This window comes from Mugil cephalus, chromosome 22 (assembly GCF_022458985.1).
Source record: "Mugil cephalus isolate CIBA_MC_2020 chromosome 22, CIBA_Mcephalus_1.1, whole genome shotgun sequence".
In the NCBI taxonomy this organism is placed as follows: Eukaryota; Metazoa; Chordata; class Actinopteri; order Mugiliformes; family Mugilidae; genus Mugil; species Mugil cephalus.
Window position 1 is genome coordinate 14,116,715 of NC_061791.1, and position 22,561 is coordinate 14,139,275.

Sequence of the window (22,561 nt, forward strand, 5' to 3'; positions counted from 1 at the left end):
ATGTCACTTCCTGTGTCGCGACCCAATGAGGAGGTATAAGATAAGACGTGGTCAGGTGAACCGGCGGGAGGACTCATACCCAGTTTTGAGACTGACCTCAAAGACTTCTTCTACGCCACCTTTCACCTCTTCACCACTCTAACTCTGAACAATACGCTGAAAGATGGAACTGGGGGCTCACGGGGGTTATAGCTGAGCCTACTATTGACCGCTGCTAACAGGTAGGGTCACTCAGCACTCCTGTCCTTCTACTGCATCCCTATACTAAGCTAAGTTAATAGACACTTCTATGTCTCCAAACCATACATTGCAGCTTACAGCGCAACCTGACGTGCACTTCCCCAGAAAGTTCTTAAAACTTACTTAACACAGCTTACTAGTTGCCGCCTAGCATTTTATACCCCTTTCACGTTGAAAATACTGGGATTTTCAGACCTGGATCGATCCCCCTCTGGTTTGCTTTCACATCGCCAGAAGTCCTGGGTCTGACCTCCTACTATCAGATCTGTTTTTTCCTCCCTCTCATACATGTAGCCAAATCTCCTCTTCTCCATGGATGCAGATCTCACGTCTTACCAGTGTGCTGGCATGATCGATAAAAAAAATGCGCCATAATGCTGTATAAGTTGCATATAACCACATCCGTGCATGCGGAGATTCCCTGGTGTGCTTCCATTAACAACTGTGTAACAACACATTTGTTTTGTTTGATGGAAAGGATGGACAAAAATCTCTGCCCTTTAGAGATCGGTCTCTTACAGGAGTAGTCCACAACTTCCTTCTACAATGTCTGACTGGCCATCCAGTGACAAAATTAGAATGTGACGGGCAGGTACATCAACGTCATCGTGTGAAGTAGCAGGTCCACACAGTACTCCTGTTCACATCGAAGTCAAACCGAGTCGACAAAATCCCAGGTCGATTGTCGGGTCATTTGACGTGGGTCACAAATCCTAACCCTAACCTGATTGTAACCTTTATCCAAAATCCAAGCCTTTAAAGGTCTTAATGTTCAAAGAATTGAGCGGCCTATCAGAAATGAGCCCGGTAATGACAAAATGGTCCCACAAAGTTATTATTCAATAAATAATTGTTGAGACCGAAAACTCAATCTGAACCACCAAAACAGCAGTTAAAAACAGTTTACCAGTAGGCTCATTAATTAATTAATTTATTAGCTATTTACTTATTGCTAGCTTTTGACTGTACTAATCCTTCTTCTTAATCCTAAGTATATGGTTTAACCAAGTGCAACTGAAGTGCATTAAAATCCAAGTTTCTCTCAGCACTTTATTTGTAAATGTACTGCCTTAAAATCTGACTGAAAGTTTAATCTCGCAAGGTCTTCTCACACCGATATGTACTTGTGACGTCTTCTCTGAAAGCAATCTCTGTACTGGCCAGTGAGCTCCCCCTTGAGGTGAGGGAAGGCTGTTCGGTGCAAGTACCGTACAAATGCCGTATAACAGAATAATTTATCATCTGGGTTTTTTTCCCTGACTTGGTAGACCTATTCTTTGCAGACCTATACAAGACCATGGCTTGATGAACCGAGGGCTATAAGTCAATGTAACAAGGCTTTTATGTAAGATCATTATTCATTTGCACATAAGACATGATGGATATTATATATAAGCATCCTTCATTAAGTATTCGAAGCAGTGTTGGACACACACCAAACACAGAGAGTACATCCACACAAAGCTATTGAATAGACTTTGTAAATACAGTTACCAATGACCACCTTTAGCTTACTAGAATCTAAATAACTACATATGAATTCTATGTAACTGCCCACACACAGACAAAGAGTACTTCCATGCCCATTCCCCTCTCCCACTCTCTGTAACACAGCAATATGAACATGTCAACGTCAACAACAATCAGTGGCATTTGTTTTCTATTTACCTAATTTAATCCATGGTCAAATGGAGAGAATACACTGAAAGGGCTAAATCTAATCGCATTCCCGGCTACACTGAGTCCCGATTGAAAACGGCATCTCTCCTTGACCCTGTAAACAGCTGCAAAACCAATGATAACCTCATTTGTGCATTACAGAAACTTAATTTCTCCATTATGCAGCTCAGTCGGCAGCAATCGGTCAACATAACTGAGCAGCACTGACCTGCCCGTACCCCCCCCCACCACCACCACCCCCCCATGCAGACAGCTGGGAGAATGGGGACGAGTCTTGTGTTTGTCATATTTTGAAAAGATATTCAAGACATTACCATTCACACAATGGATAGTGCCTTTGAGAGTTTACTTGCCATGAACTTAGCCATGATTAATTCTGACTTGGACAATGGATTCTATAGTAGACGCACACGATGTAGAAGATAATGCAAATGCGCAACAATCAATGTTCCTATTGCCTGAGCCCTATGCATAGAAACGTTTCTTCTGCAGTTTCTATCAATCAGCCGGATGTCAGGGTTTCTAAGGAAGCCATGCTGCATATAAAGCATCTTTTAGGACATAAATAGTGCCACGCAAAAGTCTGGGTACCTCAAGATTTGTGTCCAAAATGCCTCAGGCTTGTTTAGATGCTCTTTTGCAAGTAAACTAAATTTTGTGATGAAGACACAACAGCAGATTTTTCCATGAAGGTCACATTTGCGCGGGCCTTGATGCACGACCAATTCTGCGGCTCAGGTAAATCTTTCTGACGGTATTTCGTAGTCAAGTGGCCGTCTTGATTTATTCTGTCTAGCATTCTCATGACTACTTCTCAGAAAGATTCCTTTGTTTTCCAGGCCTGAGCTGGACCTCCCCCGTTCCTGTTAGCTACCAAGGCTACCCAACGACACTTTGCTATCTTTTCTTTCTTTATGGGCATCAAATATTTTACTCTTCACAGTGCTTGGCAGCTGCTGATTGTTACGGCAAGGTTTGGTAAGTCACACTTTGCATAAAGCTTTAAAATTTGTACCGTGTGGCCCTTCCAGGCGACATCTATGAATAAGCCATAGGTCTAATAAGCTAATAAAAGTACAGGACCTTGGTAAAAGTAAGGCAATTTTGACCAAGGGTGCCTCAAATCTCGTATAGCTAAAAGGCAGAAATATAAAAAAGTGTGGTATTGCAGGGTTCTTCGAGAATAACCACCCTCCCAAGAGTAAGCCTAAACTGGCAGTTAACATACTGAGGAATATGATTGAACAAGGCCACCGGAACATATTGTGTTCACTGAGAGAATAGAGACAAGAAAATGAAAGCAGAGTGTTTCACCTGGGCTGATCCAAAAGAGGCTTTTTGAGTGATTCATGAGTCCATAATATGAATTCTGTTTTTGTGTCGGAGAAATACAGAAAGTATCACAAAGCGTTTTGTGCGAAGACAGGATGCAGAGAGCACAATCACTGAACCAAATATACTATCGCAGAAAAAATAAAAAAAAAAAGAAGAAAAAAAGCCAGTATTTACAATGCTGCAACTACACGTATTCATGCTCAAAAAACACGCACAATCATCCACAAACAGGAAAAAACACACGGAGGAGCAAGCATCTACACACAGCACACACACACACAGTCCATTACAATGAAAGCGTTGATGGGAGGCCCCTGTGTCGGGACCCTAACAGCTGTAGTGCATTAGGGGCCGACCGTGAGCAAGGGCAGGGAGAGACCGGCAGTAAACAATCCCGAAGCCTGAAGACATATACGCACACACACACACACACACACACACACACACACAAATAGTCACACACATCACCCACACATTTTCACAAACATTCACACACCATATTATGCAAATGCACCGACACACACATCGGACACAATGTGACAAATCAGTAGTTATGGACCTAAGAGGGTTTTTCTGTGGAAGAGCAAGATCGCATCTTGGAAATGACATAGTTTGCATTTAAATCGGAGGAAAATGAGCAGGAGTGGGGTTTGTTGAATATTGCTGAGCTGCGTCGCTGGGAACCAAAGTTCTCGGAAAGGGTAGTCCAAAATTTGGAGTTTTCTTTTTTTTTTCTTTTTCTTTTTTTGAAATCATAGCTATTCACACTGAACAACAGAAACAATTTAGTTATAAACGAGTGATTGACACCAGTGATTGATCATTAAAACTGGTACGACACCGTTCGCTGGACAATTCTGCAGTGCACAATTTATGTCTGGTGTTGATGTTCCATCCCTATGAAGGAAGAAGTGAGTCTTTTATCACAGACATTAATTCTGTCTATGAATGACAGATGAGAGTATTCAACAATTTATCTCTGTCTGGTCACAGATCAGAAATTGAAGTTATTTTTATACATAAATATATAAAAATATATATATACACATAATGAAAAGACTTTCCCTTAAATTTAACCCCATCATAGTTGGCATATCATGAAAAGGAATGTTCTTCTTCTTCTTAACCCTGGAAACCACAGATGACCAAACAATCTCTCGACTGTTTTCTGTTTTGGGACTCCTGATCATCTGGTCTTCATCAGAACATGACCCCTAGCACTTGTCATCCATGTAGGCTATAAAGTTGGGTCTTGAACCAGGAAGCAAGTTCTTTACATTAAGCTACTTAATGTGTTTGGGGGTTCATGAGTTAAATAATAACACATGGAGGCGTCTCGTTCCGACTCCTCAGTCAGCAAAACCATTGTCTGCAACCGCTCTTTAAAGGCAGGTCTTTGTCATCATAGTTACAATGTGATCAATATTATTACAGCCCAATGTTTTATTGACCCGTCCATCCACCCCATTGGAACACAACCGCATATCTTGTCAGTTACAGAAACGATTGATTCTATTGTATTTTTCAGAAACAGCGACTGATAGAACAACCTCAACTCATGTTTCACTCAGGATACTTCAATCCGACACCTACTTTTTCTAAGTTCAACAATAAACTAGTCAACCAACTAGTCAAGTTACAGTATGTTCCTGTGTGTACAGATTCATCTAGTCTTTTGTAGTGAAGAGTTTGAAGGCGTTTCATAAATGTGTTTTTGCAGAGCCTTATAATGGCTTCTGGAAAATGAAACGTCACTAGACACTGCTGCAAAATATAATAATAATAATCACTATAATTAGCGCATGAATTCTCGAAGTATGGCAAAATATGTGTAACCATCTGTGCCAATTTGGAAGACTGTCCGTCAAGGCATTTCTGAGGCAAATGTGAGGTCACAGCAAGTCCAGATAACCAAAATCTAATCAGTTCGTCCTTGAGTCAAAGTGGCTGTTTGTGCCAAATCGGAATAAATTTCCTCGTAGTATTTTGGGATATCACAATCACAAGAAAGGGGCGTACGGACAAACAACCTCCCTGCAGTTCTTTCTGCCTGGCGAAAGAGAAGCAGCGGTATCTTCACCTGTACGCAATAATCTAACCTGCGTTTTGAGATTTTATTTTCCAACTGCCACTCTCGCTGCACAGGCCGCATTTAGGCATTTAATGAAGAAAAGTGTGTGAGTCAGTTCTGGCAATCGAGAAAAGTTACAGCGCACTCAGTGCAATGCATTTTAGGCGCACACGCTGCAATAACTTATTTGCTCTGCTTATTTGAGCAGACGTGAACTTTTTGCTCTCTTGCTCCGACGGTTTTGCAAGTACCGCCGGTGCAGTGTGAATGCAGCATTTCATAAGTATTCAATAATGCAAACGGGCTCAGAATGACTCTGGGGAGGAACATTTAGGTTTGGATACTATGTACCACTGCTCCTGCTGTTCCAGCAATTTGTTTTTCTCCCTCAGGATGAGCCACCAGTGGAATAACAGCGGACTGAGCAAACCATAGGTCATTCACCAGACAGTAATAACTTTGGCAGTAGCCGGCTTAAACACGTCAATGGAAAGAAAGTTAGACGGAAAACCTGACTGGTGTCTGAAGAGACACTTTAAGTCAAATTGTTAGATCATCAAGTCTATAAATACTGCAAATATATGCCACTGACATTGTTGTAACGGATATCAGGGTTGCATCTTCCAGGTCATTTTTCCAAAGTGTTTTCCGATACGATCAAAGATTGATAATTGAGCATTTAGACCTGCGGCGTGTGAACCCACCTTCCTCCTCCCTGCCCGCCTCAGGGTGAGCTCATATATCAGTGCCTCTGCCATCTTTTCTTCTCTCTCATTCTCATTCTCAGGGAGAGGAGGAGAGAGGAGAGGCCAGCGTGGAGAGCCCCTGTGAAGTGGCTTTATCGTGGGAGGACACGTGCAGGCAGAGGACTCCGTCTGAAGGCTGAGTGGCAGGCGGCAGAAGCCATTAAGATAGAGCCACTATCTCTTGCTGCCAGGGCCCTCTTAATACAGGCAGGGGCTCAGGCCCCTGTCATCCGCGTACACACTCACACACACACACGCACACACCTTTTTTTTCCTCCGGCGGCACTTGAACCGACATGCGGTGACATAGATGTCGACGTGTGCGTGTTCATTTACACTTTACAAGCAGCCCTTTCTCTTTATCTGTACGCGTCTCATTTTTTTACCGTCCCGAACCCATCAGCCCCGGCGTGGCAAGGAGAAGCGAACACATGCGTGCAGGTAAACAGGTGGAGTCCAGAAAGACGGACAAACACGCTGCTGTTTCTCTGTTACCAGTGAATAACTGAAGCGGTGTCAGTAGCGATAAACCAGGTTTACTGTTTTCTGAGATCCAGGTGTGAGTATAATGCATACTTCTGAAAGACATAATTAAATTTTTACCCCGCAATTTGTCCCCTATCATGAAATTAAAATTGTATTACAAACTTTTAAAACATATCTTCATAGAATAAATGCTCAGCTGTTTACGTGTCGGCGTCCACTGATGACGGCAGTGTAAATACAGTACACACAGTAAATACAGATTCTTGTTTATCTAATAGAAACATTAACTCGCTCCCGGTTAAATCACAGCGCGTACAAAGTCTGTAATGTCTGACAGAGCCCGTGTGTGAACGGGGCAGATAATTGTCTGGAGGAGTCACAGCGAGGGAGTGTGGACGCTGATGTGTGTCACACTCCGGGCAACGGCGAGACCCGATTTTCGTGTCACGTCTCGACAAAAACCTTGTGAACATTTCTTCTTTTGTTCTAATTGATTTAGACCAAGGCTTCTAATCCTTCCCACCTGCATCTGATAGCGAGAAATTTATTCTGGCAGAGATGAGATAGATAGGAGTACCAGAAGTATTAGAAGTCACTTCAAACAAATAAAGAAAACAACCACAATGGTATCTGATGATGTAGATAGAATTAAAAGTATCGAGGCGTCCCCTTAAAGGAATGCTTGTTGTGGTGAAACAGCTTATTTCCTGTGGTCCAGCTGCCACCACGATGTTGGCAAGGAACCACAAGAGACTCAAGAAAGTCACATTTTTATAGTTTAACAAATTAGCAAGCGTTAGCAGCGAGTGGACATTTTAGCCCAGGAGAGAGCCACAGCGGTTGCGTTCCCCCTTGTCTTTGTGCTAAAATAAGCTAATGACCTTCTGCTTTCAACTCCTTGTTTGGCCCATTGATGTGGTAACAAGCTTTTCATCTGACTATCAGCAAAAAGTGAATAAGCACTGACCAGAAATGTCAAACTAATCTTTTCAAAAACAAACCCGAAACAAGAGCAACTTGAATTGGAGTCGGAGCTTTTATTAGGAACATCTGTGTGCGATGTCCACTTAACTCATAACTCACATGACTGGGGTCTGTAAATGCCAGATACTTACCTGTAATTGGTAAGTATCTTGTTTCGATCCTGCATCAATGCACCGATGAATGTTAGTCTAATTCGTAATGGCCAGGACGTCCAGTCTCCTCCAGCTCCCCACCAGTCATTTAGAACTGAAGAAGCTGCTTGGATAAGAAACCTTAAAAGTTAAGTCGCCCTTGTTTCAGCTTTATTTTATTTTTTTGTATATGCCATGACCTGGAAGAGGTTAAGGTGTCTTCCTTCACAGACATGGCTCTTTAAAAGTCTGCTTTTCCCCTCAGACACCAGAGGAACTCTGAGGAACTGCTTCACCGTAGCTGCTCGGTGGCAGGTTTGACTGGCGGTTGTTCCGGGCAGGTTCTAATGTTTATCCCGAAACGTGATTACAAAAGAGACGGCACCCCCCTGCGAAAGCTATGCGAAACAAACAAAGCTTTAACATTTTAAATGACAAAACAATTCCGTGTTTACTTTTACATCTGTGTTGAGCCCTGATGTCAATTCGGAAAAAACAATCTACCGTACACCGAGAGTGCATTTTAAGGAGCACACGGGCCGTGCAACAGATTCACCGATCCGACAGCTCGCTTGACTGACACCACAGTCCAGAATTTGTCCGACTTGCCCACAGTCTTGACAGCCAAAGTTTTTTTTTACCTCAGCTCAAGGTTACTGGACATGCAATGCACATGCAATGTGCTTGCTACAGACCTTTCCCTGCTATGCCCCTGGAGTGAGCTCAGCTCCCTAACCGCTGTGGCAAACATCGCACTGTAAACAAAGCTGTTTTCTTCGCCGACAATGGCTGCGTGGAAAATTAATTAACGATCTGTACTCTTTGTGCGAATCTTAACTCATTCCTAATTAGCTCCTCTCCTTGGAAACATCAAGTCAGTTAATTATGGCTGAGGGAAAATAGACTGTTTCTGGTGTCACTTATTTATTAGTAATCGTCGGTGCTGTGAGACAGCGAGCGGCTGGAGCAGACAATGCAAGAAATGAATGAAAGGGAGTCTGTGACACAGCAGGGTTAATGAAACACTAGCCTGGGAAGATAAATAGAAAGTGAATGATTTACAAAAAAAAAAGAAAGAAGAGAGAAAAAAAAAAAGAAATGACCAGATATCTTGCAGACACACATCTGTGTGTGTACACGGACACAAAAAGTGTTTATACACAAGTGCGCACGCTGCAATTGTCCGGTTACCTCACTGCAGCGCAGACAATGGAAACTTTTCCTTGAGCATTTCTTTCTCTTCAATTAAAAGCACACTAAAGGCTTTGGCTGACTAAACTCCATGTGCCGAGAGAATAGACTGCAAAGAATGAACTACCTGGGGTGGGGGTCTGTTGGTTCTAAGCAGTGGGTGAGCATCAAGGCTGTGGCTTTCAGTGCTTCAATGAATGGCAGAAATACAGAAATGATTACCACAATTGTCAGTAGCATGTTAGCAACAATGTTTGTATTTTTTTTCCTGCCATTCTCCTTTTGTACATGTCCTTTAAAGGTCAAGAGTCAGGCTGCTTGGTGTCAGTCAATGTAGTTACATGACATCCATGCTACGGTACATGGATTGTACCTACTTACGTAACACCTTTCAACCTAAAGCTTCAGATTCGCCCACACACACACCAAAGTGTTGGCCCACTCAATGGGAACAATGTGAGGTTCGGTGTCTTTGTCTGGAAAGGCAAAACTACGGGAATGCACAAGCACACAGACAATTAAAAGATAAATTAAGATACTGACACTGAAGATTAGCTGCATTTACATGGACTGACCAAAATATCTGGCTCAGGACCTTCTTTGTCCCTTTTGCGGGGTCCCTCAGGGGTCTGTTCTGGTCTCCCTATCATTACAATATATGTGCTACCTATAGCTACATGGATCACAAACAACTGGAGATCTTGACCAGCGTTATCTGGCAATTGTGCACCTTGCTTCATTGAAATTAAGAATGTGATCTGAGAAAGGTTCTTGCAGTTGATAACGCTAATTACAATTACACCTTCAGGTCCCACAATCAGTAGCATTAAAGACCTCTTGTGTTGTGTGGAGGCCCTATTGTGTCTATGGCAATAATGCTAGCACTGGGGTTATCTAGATGTAGATTTCTGACTTAGAGTGGCTTTTTTAATAGTCAGGTGACTACAATTGTGCAGTCCTTTCTCCAAGTGAGACGTCCTGCTTTCCTCTAAAATACATTTTGCATAAATGATCACCATAAATATTCATTGTTTTTCAGATTAGTACCGGTTTTGAGCGAATTTTCACCTTTTTCCACTGACATAGAGATTTATACAGACTGTCTGCTATGATTTTATCACAAATGATACCTGTTGGTTTTTGAGTAACTTCACGTTACCAGAGCTATATATGTGTGTGTGTGGCTATATGTATATATAAACATACATCTTGTAATAAATTGGAACAATGCTGAAATTAACCTCAATGGAGATACGATAGTAATGAAGTTATTTAGTGTATATAAGTGAGGATAGAGGAGGTGAAGGATTTTAAAAAGTGAAAAGTGTTTTACTCTATCTGCCCACAGGGTCCAGAGATGAATCACTGTGACAGATGTAACTGGTCAAACTAAGAGTTGATCCCTGGTCTCATTCTATCACACAGATAGGGAACAGCGAACGATTTAAATATGGAAATACAGCAGATTATCACTCACAGACTCCCTGAGCTTTGTTTTTATCCCCAAGAGCGGATGTTCTCTCTCTCTCTCTCTCTCTCTCTCTCTCTCTCTCTCTCTCCCTCTCAACCTCTTCATCTCCCTCCTCCTCCATCACAATCTCTCGCTCAGTTGCTATCTCTTCCCTTTCTTTTCCATCCACCACTCACCCCCCCCCTCACCCCCGAACACTTTCTCCCCCACCTCAAAAGCTGTCACGATGTTGCCTCCTTGGGTCTGATGCTGAATGGGGGGATTTGGCAACGTTCCTCTCTCCCTGCTCGCTGCAGCCGTCTTTTTTTTTTTATTTTTTTTTTTTATTTTTAAGAGCACATGTTTATGCACCAAATCTCTGCACTTTGTGTTTCCCCACGTCAAGGCACGAGCTCAGCCCTGGATTGATGCGGCCTGGCAGCCCCCTGTGTACTTGCTCTAAGGGAGAAGGGGGACGACGGAGAGAACAGAAGAAGAAAAAAAAAAAAAAAGAGAGGGAAAGAGAGAGCATGAGGAAAGTGAAGAGGAAATGATTTTCTGATTTTCTACACAGGCTTTGTGATCCTGGAAGGCTTGTTTATATGTGCCTTTTAAGTCCATTGGCGAGAACAAGAGGAGAAGAGATATCCACTGCCTGAGGGCTACGCTGAGCCTATATATTTAAGCCCTCCAATGTTCCTCGTTTAACAATAACGCCTACTAGTTTTAATTTAATTCTGTCTTTTTTTTTTTTCTTAAACTAAATAATCCAGTTTTTTTTTTCTTGCCACAGCAGGATAAATGAATCTAATCTTATCACAGACTGGGAGTGAGGTTTAAGAGTTTTCCTTTCCATTTTTTCACCATCAAGCCCGTGATTAAGAACAATAGAGACAGAAGTGTGTCAGTGTGCGTGTGTGTGCAGTTTACAGAGGGCCAGGTGGGGGCAAGAGGACACGCGCACGAGTGTTGACATCATGCCTGCTTTTTTTTTTTGTTTTTTTTTTGGTGTTATTTTTGCAACCGTGCGCGTTTAGCGATGCGTGCGCCCGTTTGATGGTGGGAGGAGGGCGGCTTGAGATAAGACATGAAAGCCGAGCGAGATGCCAAACTAAGACGGGGACAAAGAAAGTGAACGTAGGGAGGGGAGGGGAGTGAGGGGGGGGGGAATGAACTAGTTGAGAAATCAGAGAAAAGGAAATGGGAGAACAAGAGCAGTGGTGTTTGAGGTTTAAAGCCACCAGCCAGCTGGCCCACAGCCACTCCAGTTGTGGTGAGCTTCCTAAACATCTAACAAACCAGAGCGGCCTCCGTGAACGAGCGCTCGCACACACACTCCGCCATTACCACACCACAACTCTTTATAGAAGCCATTTACATGAGAATACTTTAATGAGTAAATGGACGGCCAGGCGTCTGCGTGCTCTGGGTTCGACCGACGTCAAACCACAGGCATGTGGCACATTTAAGCAACCGCGTCTGAAAATCATATCGCGTCCATATTGTTTATTTACCGGAGCGCGGTGATTTAAGGATGAGTAATATTTAGAATTTCGAAGCCAGCCAGAACAGGAGTCTTTTCACACCTTGGCGCGCGGACGCGGCCGCTTTCGCACGTGGAGTTTAAGGCGAGCGTTGTGGAGTACTGCATGAGAAAAGGCCGACCGAAATGACAATTCGTTTTGTACTTGCTCGAGGAGAAGTTTTGCCAGGTTCTAAAAGCGAAGAGGAGGAAGAAAAGAAGATGAAGGGGCTGCCTCCGCTGAGCGCGTAGCACTCATTGCCGTCTCGTGGCTGTTGTTTTGCGCATTAGAACCAACAGGAAACATTACCAATGCCTGCCCATTTATTAAAAAAAAAAAAAAGCTAAGGCTTTGTTTCTTCTCAGTCAAAGTTTTCCAGCAGCTGGCAAACGTTCCTTATCACAGCCGCATATAAGTTTATGACACATACATTTTCACGTCGCGCGGCTACCGCTGCTTTCAAGTTGCGGCCTGGCCCTTTGCCAGCGCACCCAGAGCTGGAGGCTTTAAGTCGCTCGCGCTGAGAGGTGACTCATTGATTAGAAAACTTGCGGCGACTCCCATCCCCGCGTCGCCAGCGCTGCTCCACGGACCCATGCGGTGAAATCAAACTCGGGGTGACTGACAGGCAAGACAGCCTTGACTGCAGCTCGTATTCTCTGGGATCACTTGTTTGACGAGAGATGTGGCGAAAGCTCAAATTAACTAATCACGGACATTAACAGTCAAATTTCCAGGCTATAAAAAAAAATGACATGGTGCTGTTTAACCGACTCTTGGCCAGAAGCTGGATCTAAGTTGGTCCAGCTGTTTAGCCTGCGCTGAAAGTTTCATCGTTGCTTTCACACCAGCTCCAATTAACCGAACTAAAAAGGCTGCACCAAATCTTCCACGACATTAAACGCACCACAAACATGAATATAATTAACTATCAATTTAACCACATTCATGTACATTATACTGTATGTTTATTTGCTGGGTGAAATAACAGCCACCCATGCTCTGATGCAATTCTTAGCACTTCCGTGTGTGAATCCTATCACTCCGATCAGGCTCTGACCTTTGACCCCTGCTCTCCTTCCCTCCCTCCCTCTGGTCCACAGCTCCTTCAAAGCCGCAGCTAAATCCTAAAAGCAGCACTCCAGCGGCGTACGCTCGAACTTGCTCAAATTCAACCCAATTACGCTGAAAGATGCGGATGACACGACACGTCACCGCACGTTGTTGTGTGCTCACATGTCACATGTTTTTTTTTTTTTTTTGTTTTACATCTTCACATGTGTGTCTGCTGCGGCAACCACCACCACCACAACCCCCTTAAATCTCCCTGTTCTCACTGTGGGAACACACTGGCACACAGATGGTTAAGCCCACCCTTGTGATGAGTGGGATGGGTGTGTGTGTGCGGCGGCGGTGGTGGTGGGGGGGTTTGCTGCAGATGGCACAGAGGGCATCGGCAATCAGCCTTCGCGCACGCACACATCTACACGGAGAAATAAAAGGGGGGTGTGGGGGTAGGGCACAAGGTAAAGACATATGGGAGAGAGAGAGAGAGAGCTGGGAGGACACGGGTGAATGTATGCATGCGTGTATGTATAGATGGATGTGTAGGTGGGCGCTCCAGCCCCGCGTCCCCGGGCTCGTTGTGTGCCGTGTACGTGCGATGGCTGGCGTCGGAGTGGAACACAAAGCCCTGGCATCTCACTGGCACCTCTGCCCACGCCGTGCCACACTGAGAGGCACGGCGAGGCCTGCCAGAGGGGCTGGCAAGGCAGCGCAGCTCTGACTTGGTCTGCATCTGAGAACATGTCTGTGAGGTACATAAATACACCGCGTTTCTGTGAATTAGGTCGATTGGTGACGGGAATCTCTAAACATGTGTAACAATGTATCACATATATACACACATATATACATGGCATGCTACTTTTAAAGGTGTGCGTATGCAGCGATCAGCCACAACATTAAAACCACCGACAGGAGAGGTGAATATCATTGCCCATCTTGCGATAATTCGGTGTTCTGCGGGGAAACTTTTGGACCTGGCATTCGTATGGATGTTACTTGGACACCCACCTAGACCAAACCAGCTACTCCCACGTCACAGCAATGACTTGTCCTTGATGGCGGCGGTAGGATGCGGCCTGACGCGCACAAAAACGGCTTAGGAACAACTCAAAAAAACACGAAAAACACACACCTGGCCTCCAAATTCACTACATCCCAAACTGATCAAGTATCTGTGGGATTGAATGCACCTGACCCCCAACCCAAAGGTCCCCCCCTAACAACGCTCTATTGCCAGACACCACAAAACACCCTCAGAAGGCCCATGCCGATTCTCCGATGAACCGTTTAGAGACCTACGCAACATTAGAAAGGTGGTCATAATGTTATGTCTGATCGGCGTAAGTAGGAATATACTGTGACCCATTGGAGCACTACGCACACACCAGCACACACTGGTACCCCTCTCATTAGGAAGACCCTACCCTGTGTCTCTAATGGCTAAGCCTTTGATATGCAATGACGACTAATTCCCTCCTGTGTTCCACTCTCTGCAGACAGCGCAGTCATTAGACCACGGACACGGACCCACACACACACACAAACACGCACACACACACATAGCCACGTTTGAGCAGGAATCTAATCACTTAACCCGTCCAGAGGTTCTGATTCTCATCTGTCTTCACCTTATGTTATGAATTGCGTACCGGGGGACTCGTTCCACTCACTTGTAATGTAAATAGAACGATATTTACATAAAAACATTTGAATTTATCATTAAAAGTCGCTCTTCTTGATGTGGAATGCATCTCGCTGCTCTTTAAGGCAATAAGGTGAAGCCTAATTTGCTCGTTGCACTGTTTGTCTTGTATGCATAAGTTATTCCGCCATCAATCTCGCTCTGTAATGAGGGAGGAAAAAATCCAAACATTCAAATGCACCTAGTTTTTAAAAGTGGGGATAAACAGTGTGCGTTCGGCACTGAGGCGCAAACAGCCACCTTTGGCGAGCCGCGGACGTCACGGAAAGTGCTCGGTATCGCTAACTTTTAATTCAAAATGTGTGTCTGCACGCACACAATAAAGGACAAACACATGTTGTTAAGTGTATCGCTTGTCGTGTTGGGGAGACGTGAGGACACCGTGGCTTACGATGACAATCATGTCCCAAGTTGTGATCCAGTCTGTGCTGAGAATTTTTGGACAAATCTGGACAATGTTCGGACAGCTACACGGACACATAGATACGTAAATTTCAAAAACAGCACAGGTGATTTCGGTCTATCAGATTCCCTCCTCCATCGCATTCCTCCTTTTAATTTTGACGCCTGGTTGGTGACCATTGGTAGCGAAACCATTCTTTCTGTGACCCCTTATCGCATCTCACATCGTGTATAAAATTCGTCCTCCTTGCCTTCTCCTTCATTTAAGTCCTTTCTCTTCTCCTCCCTCCCTCCTCTTTTTCGACGTCAGGGCTGTTATCACTCTATTACCGTGCCCCACTTCATTCTGTAGCCATTAACCTGGTGAACGGCCTCACCCCTGCCGACCTCGGCCGGCTAATGCAACTTACACACACTCAAACTCAGCTGGCTGCATAGGGGCACCTCCCTGCTCACTTCTGCCACCCCTCGCCTCTTTACGAATCCTTCCTAATCTAGAAGTGCGCCTTTGATATTTTTGTGAGGAGGGAGTAGTAGAGCTATTGCCAGAATTCTGCATTCAGGTTCAGAAAGAACGGCTAATGGCGCGTTCCATTTGTAGTTGGAAGTTGGAACCAAGATGGCCGCCCCGCGTGTAAACAGTAATTAGAAGCTCCTGTATGATTCTGTTTAGTAGCACTTCTGATTGCATTAAATCGGTCGTACAGACAGTATTTTTCGTCATACATACGTTGAAATGCTGTTATAGTGTACGATATGGGAACTATAAGCCCATGTCGCACGAACAATGGCTAAAAACAATAGCCTGGTAAAACAGTGCGAATCACCATCATGGCAAACTGTGATTAATAGAATATTTTTATTATTAAAACTTAAAACTTTTGAATATTTTTTTAAGTTTCAACCTCGTGCGGTCTTGTACATTTCATCACGGTAAATCGTTCATGAGTTTGTTCAAGTTATCTGTTTGATTTACAATTTGTGTACGTTGAATATTCTAAATTTAGTTTAACATTGTAGTAATAATATTAGTTAATATCAAGATTTTTAATGTCACTTTGCACTCAAAAAAATTAAATACTGAACACACAAAGCTTCCACCAAGCTACATTTTCCAACTTCTGCAACTGGAACGTCAGTAACTCGGGCGTGACGTCATTCCCAGCTCTGAATTCAGACCTCCGGGGTAAATGGAACGCGGCACATGTCTCCAAAGGCAAAGAATTACAGGGTATCAAAATTACAGGAACAACTTGACAACTAAGCATTCGAATTTGAACAGCGTACTAATTTTTGAACTCCTGGACAAACACATACACACAAAATGCACCAACAGCAGACACTGGCGCGAGTGAAGGGACAGTGCTGAGTAGTGACACTGAGTCAGACAAGGGGCTGCTATTAGCAGAGGACGAGGAAAAGGTTTTGTTTGAAACTGACAACAGGCTCAGAAATGTGGCTATTAAAGTCTGACACTGGAGACGGTTGCCACAGTTACCACTTATCACCACTGCGTCAGTAGGTGAGGGTGAGAAGCCAAGGCTCCGGTCAACTGTGAAGCACTGCGCCGTGATGGACTGAGTTGGAACAGATTCCTGATGATAAAAGGTGCTGACAGGATTTAACAAACGCTGAGGCGTAGCCAGGAGAACGACTGGAGAGGAAGTCGTTTAGTGACATTTGATTGGCCACCCTCTGCGCCAGTCCAAATTTCCTCGGCTGTCACAGATTGCTCAGCTTGTATTCAGAAGCTGACATCACCTCAAAGAGACCGATGTGTTTAAAGTGGTGCGGTTTGTCTCCTTGACAGAAAATACTGCGTCTCTGTTGGATCAACTTCAATCTCAAAGCAGAGCTATCGCAGAGAAGAGCATCTGAACCACAAACCGAAATCTCTTTATTTACCCTGTCTGCTATAGGCACGCTCTGTACGCATAGAACGGGCTGAACTGAAGCTTAAGAGCAAAGACAACAGCTCCAAAACTCAAAACAAATAGTTTCAAATGCAGCCACCAGAATACAACATCCTACAGAGCAGACTTTGTTTTTTAGTTTAGTTCTATGAAGGCGATTGCTCCAACAAAAAGGCCAGCTAAATATCTGAGATACAAATGATAAAAGGTACCATCAGAGGTTCTTTTAATGTATTACCTCGGTATTACCATTTTTAAAGGAGCCTTTTGCATGTTCCAGTTCTAATATTGGTCAACAATAATATGCTCATGTTAGCTTCAAGGGCTTAAACGAATATCATCAGCTACTCCCCATCCCTGTGGACATGTCTGTCTCATTGGTTTTCCGTTGAAATGATTATGTGATTTTGCCATTTGAGAAGAATTTGGATGAAATTTTGCAATGTTGAGGATCAGATCATTCACATTAACAGTTAATCCATGTACCAAACTGGTGCAAAGTAAGTTTCTCCTCCAATTGTCAGGTTGGCTAAACAAGGGAATAAACTGACATAAAGCTGTTATGGTCTCCTTTAGCATTACTTTACACTATACACCAATCTATCCAGCATAGTGAATAACACTGACCATGTTATGACGACACAATGTCCTGGCATTGGTCCTAGGGTCATTGTGGATGTTACTTAGACATGTACCACCTACCTAGACCAGACCGGGAACCCCCACCCCACAGCAATGAGATACATCCCGGTGGTGATGACTGCTGACACAGACACACACAAAAAAATGGTTTAGGAACAACTCAACAACAAAAAAAAAAAACAGCACAAGGTGTTGACCTGGCCACCAAACTCACTAGATCCCAAACTGATCAAGTATGCGTGGGATGCACTGGAACAAGCCTGATCCACAGAGGCCCATCCCCTCAACTCAAAGCCCCCCACTAATAAACATCCTGTTGCCAGACACCACGGGACACCCTCAGAAGGCCCATGTCCATTCTCTGATGAGTCACGGCTGCTTTGGGGGCAACAAGGAAGAAGTACACAATATTAGGAAGTTGGTCATAATGTTATGTCTGATTGGTGTATAATTCCGGTCGAAAGACGGGGCGGGGATGCGATAATACAAATAAGGAGAGGTTGCTCCATTGGTGACTGGCTGCATTTTTAAGCCCTTTACTAGAAAAGCTCTAATAAACTACACCTTTACTGTTCAAAATGCACATATGTATTTCATATCAACTGAAGATAGACAGTTAAGAGGAACATTTTCTAGTTAAATCAGTCCTCTAGAGCGGAGGATTCAGTCTGATCCGCTGCTGCCACAGAACAGACTGACTGGAGAGCAGATACCTCTCAATAAGACGCCGACACAATGGCTGTTTAATGCCATTGTTTATGACACAGCGGCATTTGGCACCGAAGCAGCATGCGCCAATGCGTTTCTCGTGCATGTGCGCGGAGTTCTCTCGCGCCAACATGCGTACGTACGCGCATGCATCTGCATGCGTGCGTTAAGCGCAATACCGGGCTGCAGTTAATTGAGTGAATGCATTAAAAGGGGCTGTTGGGGAGCCCAGCTCGCTCATTGCCCGCGATAATGAGGATGTTTTCTGTCTTCAGTTCAATCAGCGCTCCCAGCTCTCTGAGACGGGGAGAGCCTAGCAGATGCACGGCACGTAGCAGATGTGTGCTATTGGAGTGACATCTGAAAGTAAAACTCTAGAGCTTTTATTTTTTTTTTTTAACGACATTGTGCGCTGCTGTTTAGATGCCCGCGATTTCCTGGCGCCAAGCGACGGCGACAACGGCAACTCGGGGAACAAGCAAAGGCGCAAAAGAAAGAGGCGGGAGAAAAGGAAAAAGGCAAGGAGAAAAAGGGAGGAAATCTTTGGCAAGGGGCTCGCGTTTGAAGTGATTTGGAGGGAGATGACATGTAAAATTAGAGAGTAGCGTTTCGCCCTCTCCACTTTGACTACACATTAAACGCAACAGGGAGAAATTTTTTTTCCCCCCACAAAGATAAATGGCGCAGGGGTGCGCCGCGGTCCCTAAACAACACAAATTACCTTGTCTGCTCGCTTTCAGAATCTGTTAGGATTTCAAGCCGTTTGATTAAAGTTTTTGTTGCTTTTCTTTCTTACGCAGGTACATGCAACTTTCCGGCTATTTGACTTTTTGAAAAGCCCGACTGGAAAACACACAAAATCCCCCCCTTTTTTTTCTTCTCTTCAATCATCTCCCGGCCAATCAAAAAGAGGTTCGAGTCCAAAAACACTCATGTCGCGTACAAAAGGCAACCTATCTGACAGAGTGAATGGCGAGCGTTTATAGGGGACTTCTTTCATTGTACGCTACGTGGAAGAGAAGACGTTTAATTGTAGCGACCGCGTTTCTTTGGCTCGTTATCACAGGACGCGCGGCTGCCATGTTCAGATTTTTATATGTCTGCTCGGGCTCATATGGCGACATATCAGAGCCATACGGTTTTCTTATTCTTCACTAAAAAACAACTGCTATTTACTTCTCATTACGGTATGGATTTCGCAGGGGTCGAATCAACAAGGCGAGTCGCGCGGTAATTGCTAACAAACAAGATGTTTAAGTAGGCCGCTTCTTACAACACCACGCAACACTTTCTTCCGTTTGGACTAAAGGTTTATGAACAAGCGTGCAGATTGCATGAAACATGTGAATAACGGGAATGAAACGGGAGCGCGTAGTAGGTTTGAGCAAGCATCTGGAGTCCAGGGCGGAGGTACGATAAATGCGAACCCGCGCTGAATTCGCTGATCGGGAACTTTAAGCAGGAAAATGAAACGGCCTCAACCTGAAAAAAGGTGTGCACTGATTTTAAAAAACGCACCTAAGGAACGATTCACCGTGAAGTTCAAGTTCCGATGTGAGAAAAGCGCTTCGTCTTTTTTTAAGCGAGCTAATTTAGATTTTGTGTAGGTGAACGTTAAACAGATTTGTGGGCATACTCCGCGAACATAAGAGCATTCTCTTTTTTTTTTCTTTTTTTTTTTTTTCCTTTTTCACACGAGCACATATTTATTTGTGCCTCTGAGGCCGATGCATTGTGCGAGCGTATATGGTGTGAGGCTGATCTAGAGAGAGTTTTATTGTTGTGCCCACGGGAGCAGATGTCACTGGCACTTACTCAATACTTTCTCTCATTCTGTCTCCGCTTGCTCCCTCGCTGCGTCGCTCCCTCTTTCTTCATCTCTGTCTGTTTTTCTATCTGTCTTTTTTTTTCTTTTTTTTGCCTTGACCAGATGGAGAGATGCTCCGCTCCAAAACCTTTCTCGCTCAGGATCACAATGCTCTCTGTCATGTGATCCAGCCTGCTATTTCCTTCCTCGCTCTGTGTCTTTTCCATTCCAAACATAAGTGTTCGTTCTCCCTCTGTCTCAGTGTCCTTAACCCCCCTCCCACCCCCCCTCCTCCCAACAAAGGCAGACAAAGGCCTTTCATTTCTCTTAGCTTGCTTGTCCTCCGTGTGTTTGTACTGTACCAAACTAGGCTCCCTCTTTCATTGTGTCCCCCCCACCCACCCTCCTCTCTTTGCAAAGAAGGTGTCTAGGGGCCAAGACAAGGGGCCTGCCTCGGCTCGGTGAAGGAGGTGGCAGGCTGGGGTGGGAAGGGTCCGCGCGGTGAGCGAGATGGAGAAGAAAGAGCAAAATCGACAGAGTATATTATTTCATTAAGTGCTTTGGAGCTCGGCGGGGATTGGGGAGGAAAACCTCGCAGCTCCATGTGTGACAAGGGCACGACCTCCCGCAACCTGGGAACTCTATCCACACACTGCGGCGCTTTCATCTGATACTGGGGTGGGGGGTGGGAGGCGCGTGTGAGAGGTCTCAGTCACTGGCGCTGGCCCGGCTCGCCGAGGGCGCTAAGCTTTTTAGCCGGGGAGGAAAGGTGGCGAGAACGACGGGGGAAGGAGGGAGTTAAGGTGAAGTGACTGGGGTTGGTGAGGAGAGGACAAGGAGGGATGTGGTGGTGGCGGCGGCGGCGGCGGTGGCGGTGGTGGTGGTGGGGGTTCTGACTGAGCCCCGGTAAGACAGAATTGGGCATTGTCGCCAAGCAGAGCAGAGCTCGAGCTAGCCCATTCTGTTGATCTGAGCAGGATCCCGGAGAAAACAAAACTGCATTGTTCCCCGCAGATGGAAGCCAGTGTCTCCTGGGTAACAGCATTAATCTCCCCTTTTCTCCTGCTTCCTCTCTTGTCGGGGCCATAATCGGTGGGCTCCTTTCAGCAGCCGAGCCAGCCTCAAAGCCCGGGCTCCTAACTAGCCTCCTAATTAGCTGCAATTACAATGAAGACAACATGATGAGATAATAGAAATTTGCAAAATAATGACATACCACGGGAAAATATTCCTCCTCCCCAAGCACCGTTTTTTTCCCTCCGGGAGAGGCACAATGGAGAGCCGGGGCCCTTTTCTGAAAGCGGGGAGCTCAGAAAAAATGGTGGCGCATTATGTGGCATAGAACCCTATTGTCTGCCTTCTGGTTGCTTCAATCAACAGGCCATTGTCTGGCTGCTTAAATCAAAATGACTCAAATACGGGCTCCGTAATGATGCCCTCTCAGCACTGCATACTGAACACAGAGACAGATTGAGGGAGAAAGGGGAAAGGAGAGGAGAGGAGAAGAGAGGAGAGGAGTGGAGCTAATCACACGGCCTGTAACATGGAGCAAAAATAAATACGACAAGGTAGGTACGGGGCCATATCGCCAAATACCCAGACAACTCTTTAAAATGAGATGGGGGAGAAAAAAAAAAGGAGAAGAAGAAGAAGGGAGGGGGATAAGCGGCGACGGACGGCCGCCTTCACCTCGTCTCGTTAGATCACATTAAAAACTCGTCAGAGCGCGAGGAGGCACGACTCCGCGGAATCAAACGCGGCCGAGAGCGAGAGAGCCAGGCAGCCGGTGAGAGGGGAGGAGGACGGAGGTAGACAGCAGGTGGTAGTCATGCACAGAGCAACATTTTTAGCAACTCTGATTGGCGGCGGGGGGCCGAGGGGTACTTTTTCGGCGGAACTTCCGCGAGGACGGATAAGGAAACTGGTCGGCACGTTCACCATCTGCCCCTCTATACGTTACGTCAAAAATACATTTGGCTGATTGCTCCCACCCGTCACAACAATCCCTTCGAGATCTGCCGCCTATTCAGGGGAGCTACGAGAAATCCGTACATACGTGATTCGGTCTCTCGTGCAGAGGCTCTAGTCGCCTACTGCTGACCTCTTTCACCCTTCTCATTCATCGCTGCAGCTACACATGCACGATCCCTTCAACCTGACTGAAATGATTCTGATTAGAAAACTAAATAAAGTATCTGATAAGATGCGCCGTTTGATATTTACTCCACGTGGGGCCAGATATGAGCCCAATGAAAAAGAAATGATCTGGCCGTGGTTTATGTGGTTATTTGGGGATAAGATACTATTTCATCAAACAGCAAACATGCGATGTGACGCCCTGTCACGTGGCTCGCTCTTCTTCGTGGCTTCAAACTTTCAGCGGCTTCAAGTTGCGCCACTGCAGCATATCTGACACCCCGCGCACGCAGCCAGACGGACATATTGACAGACAGATAGGCAGACAAACACGCGGACAGACAGA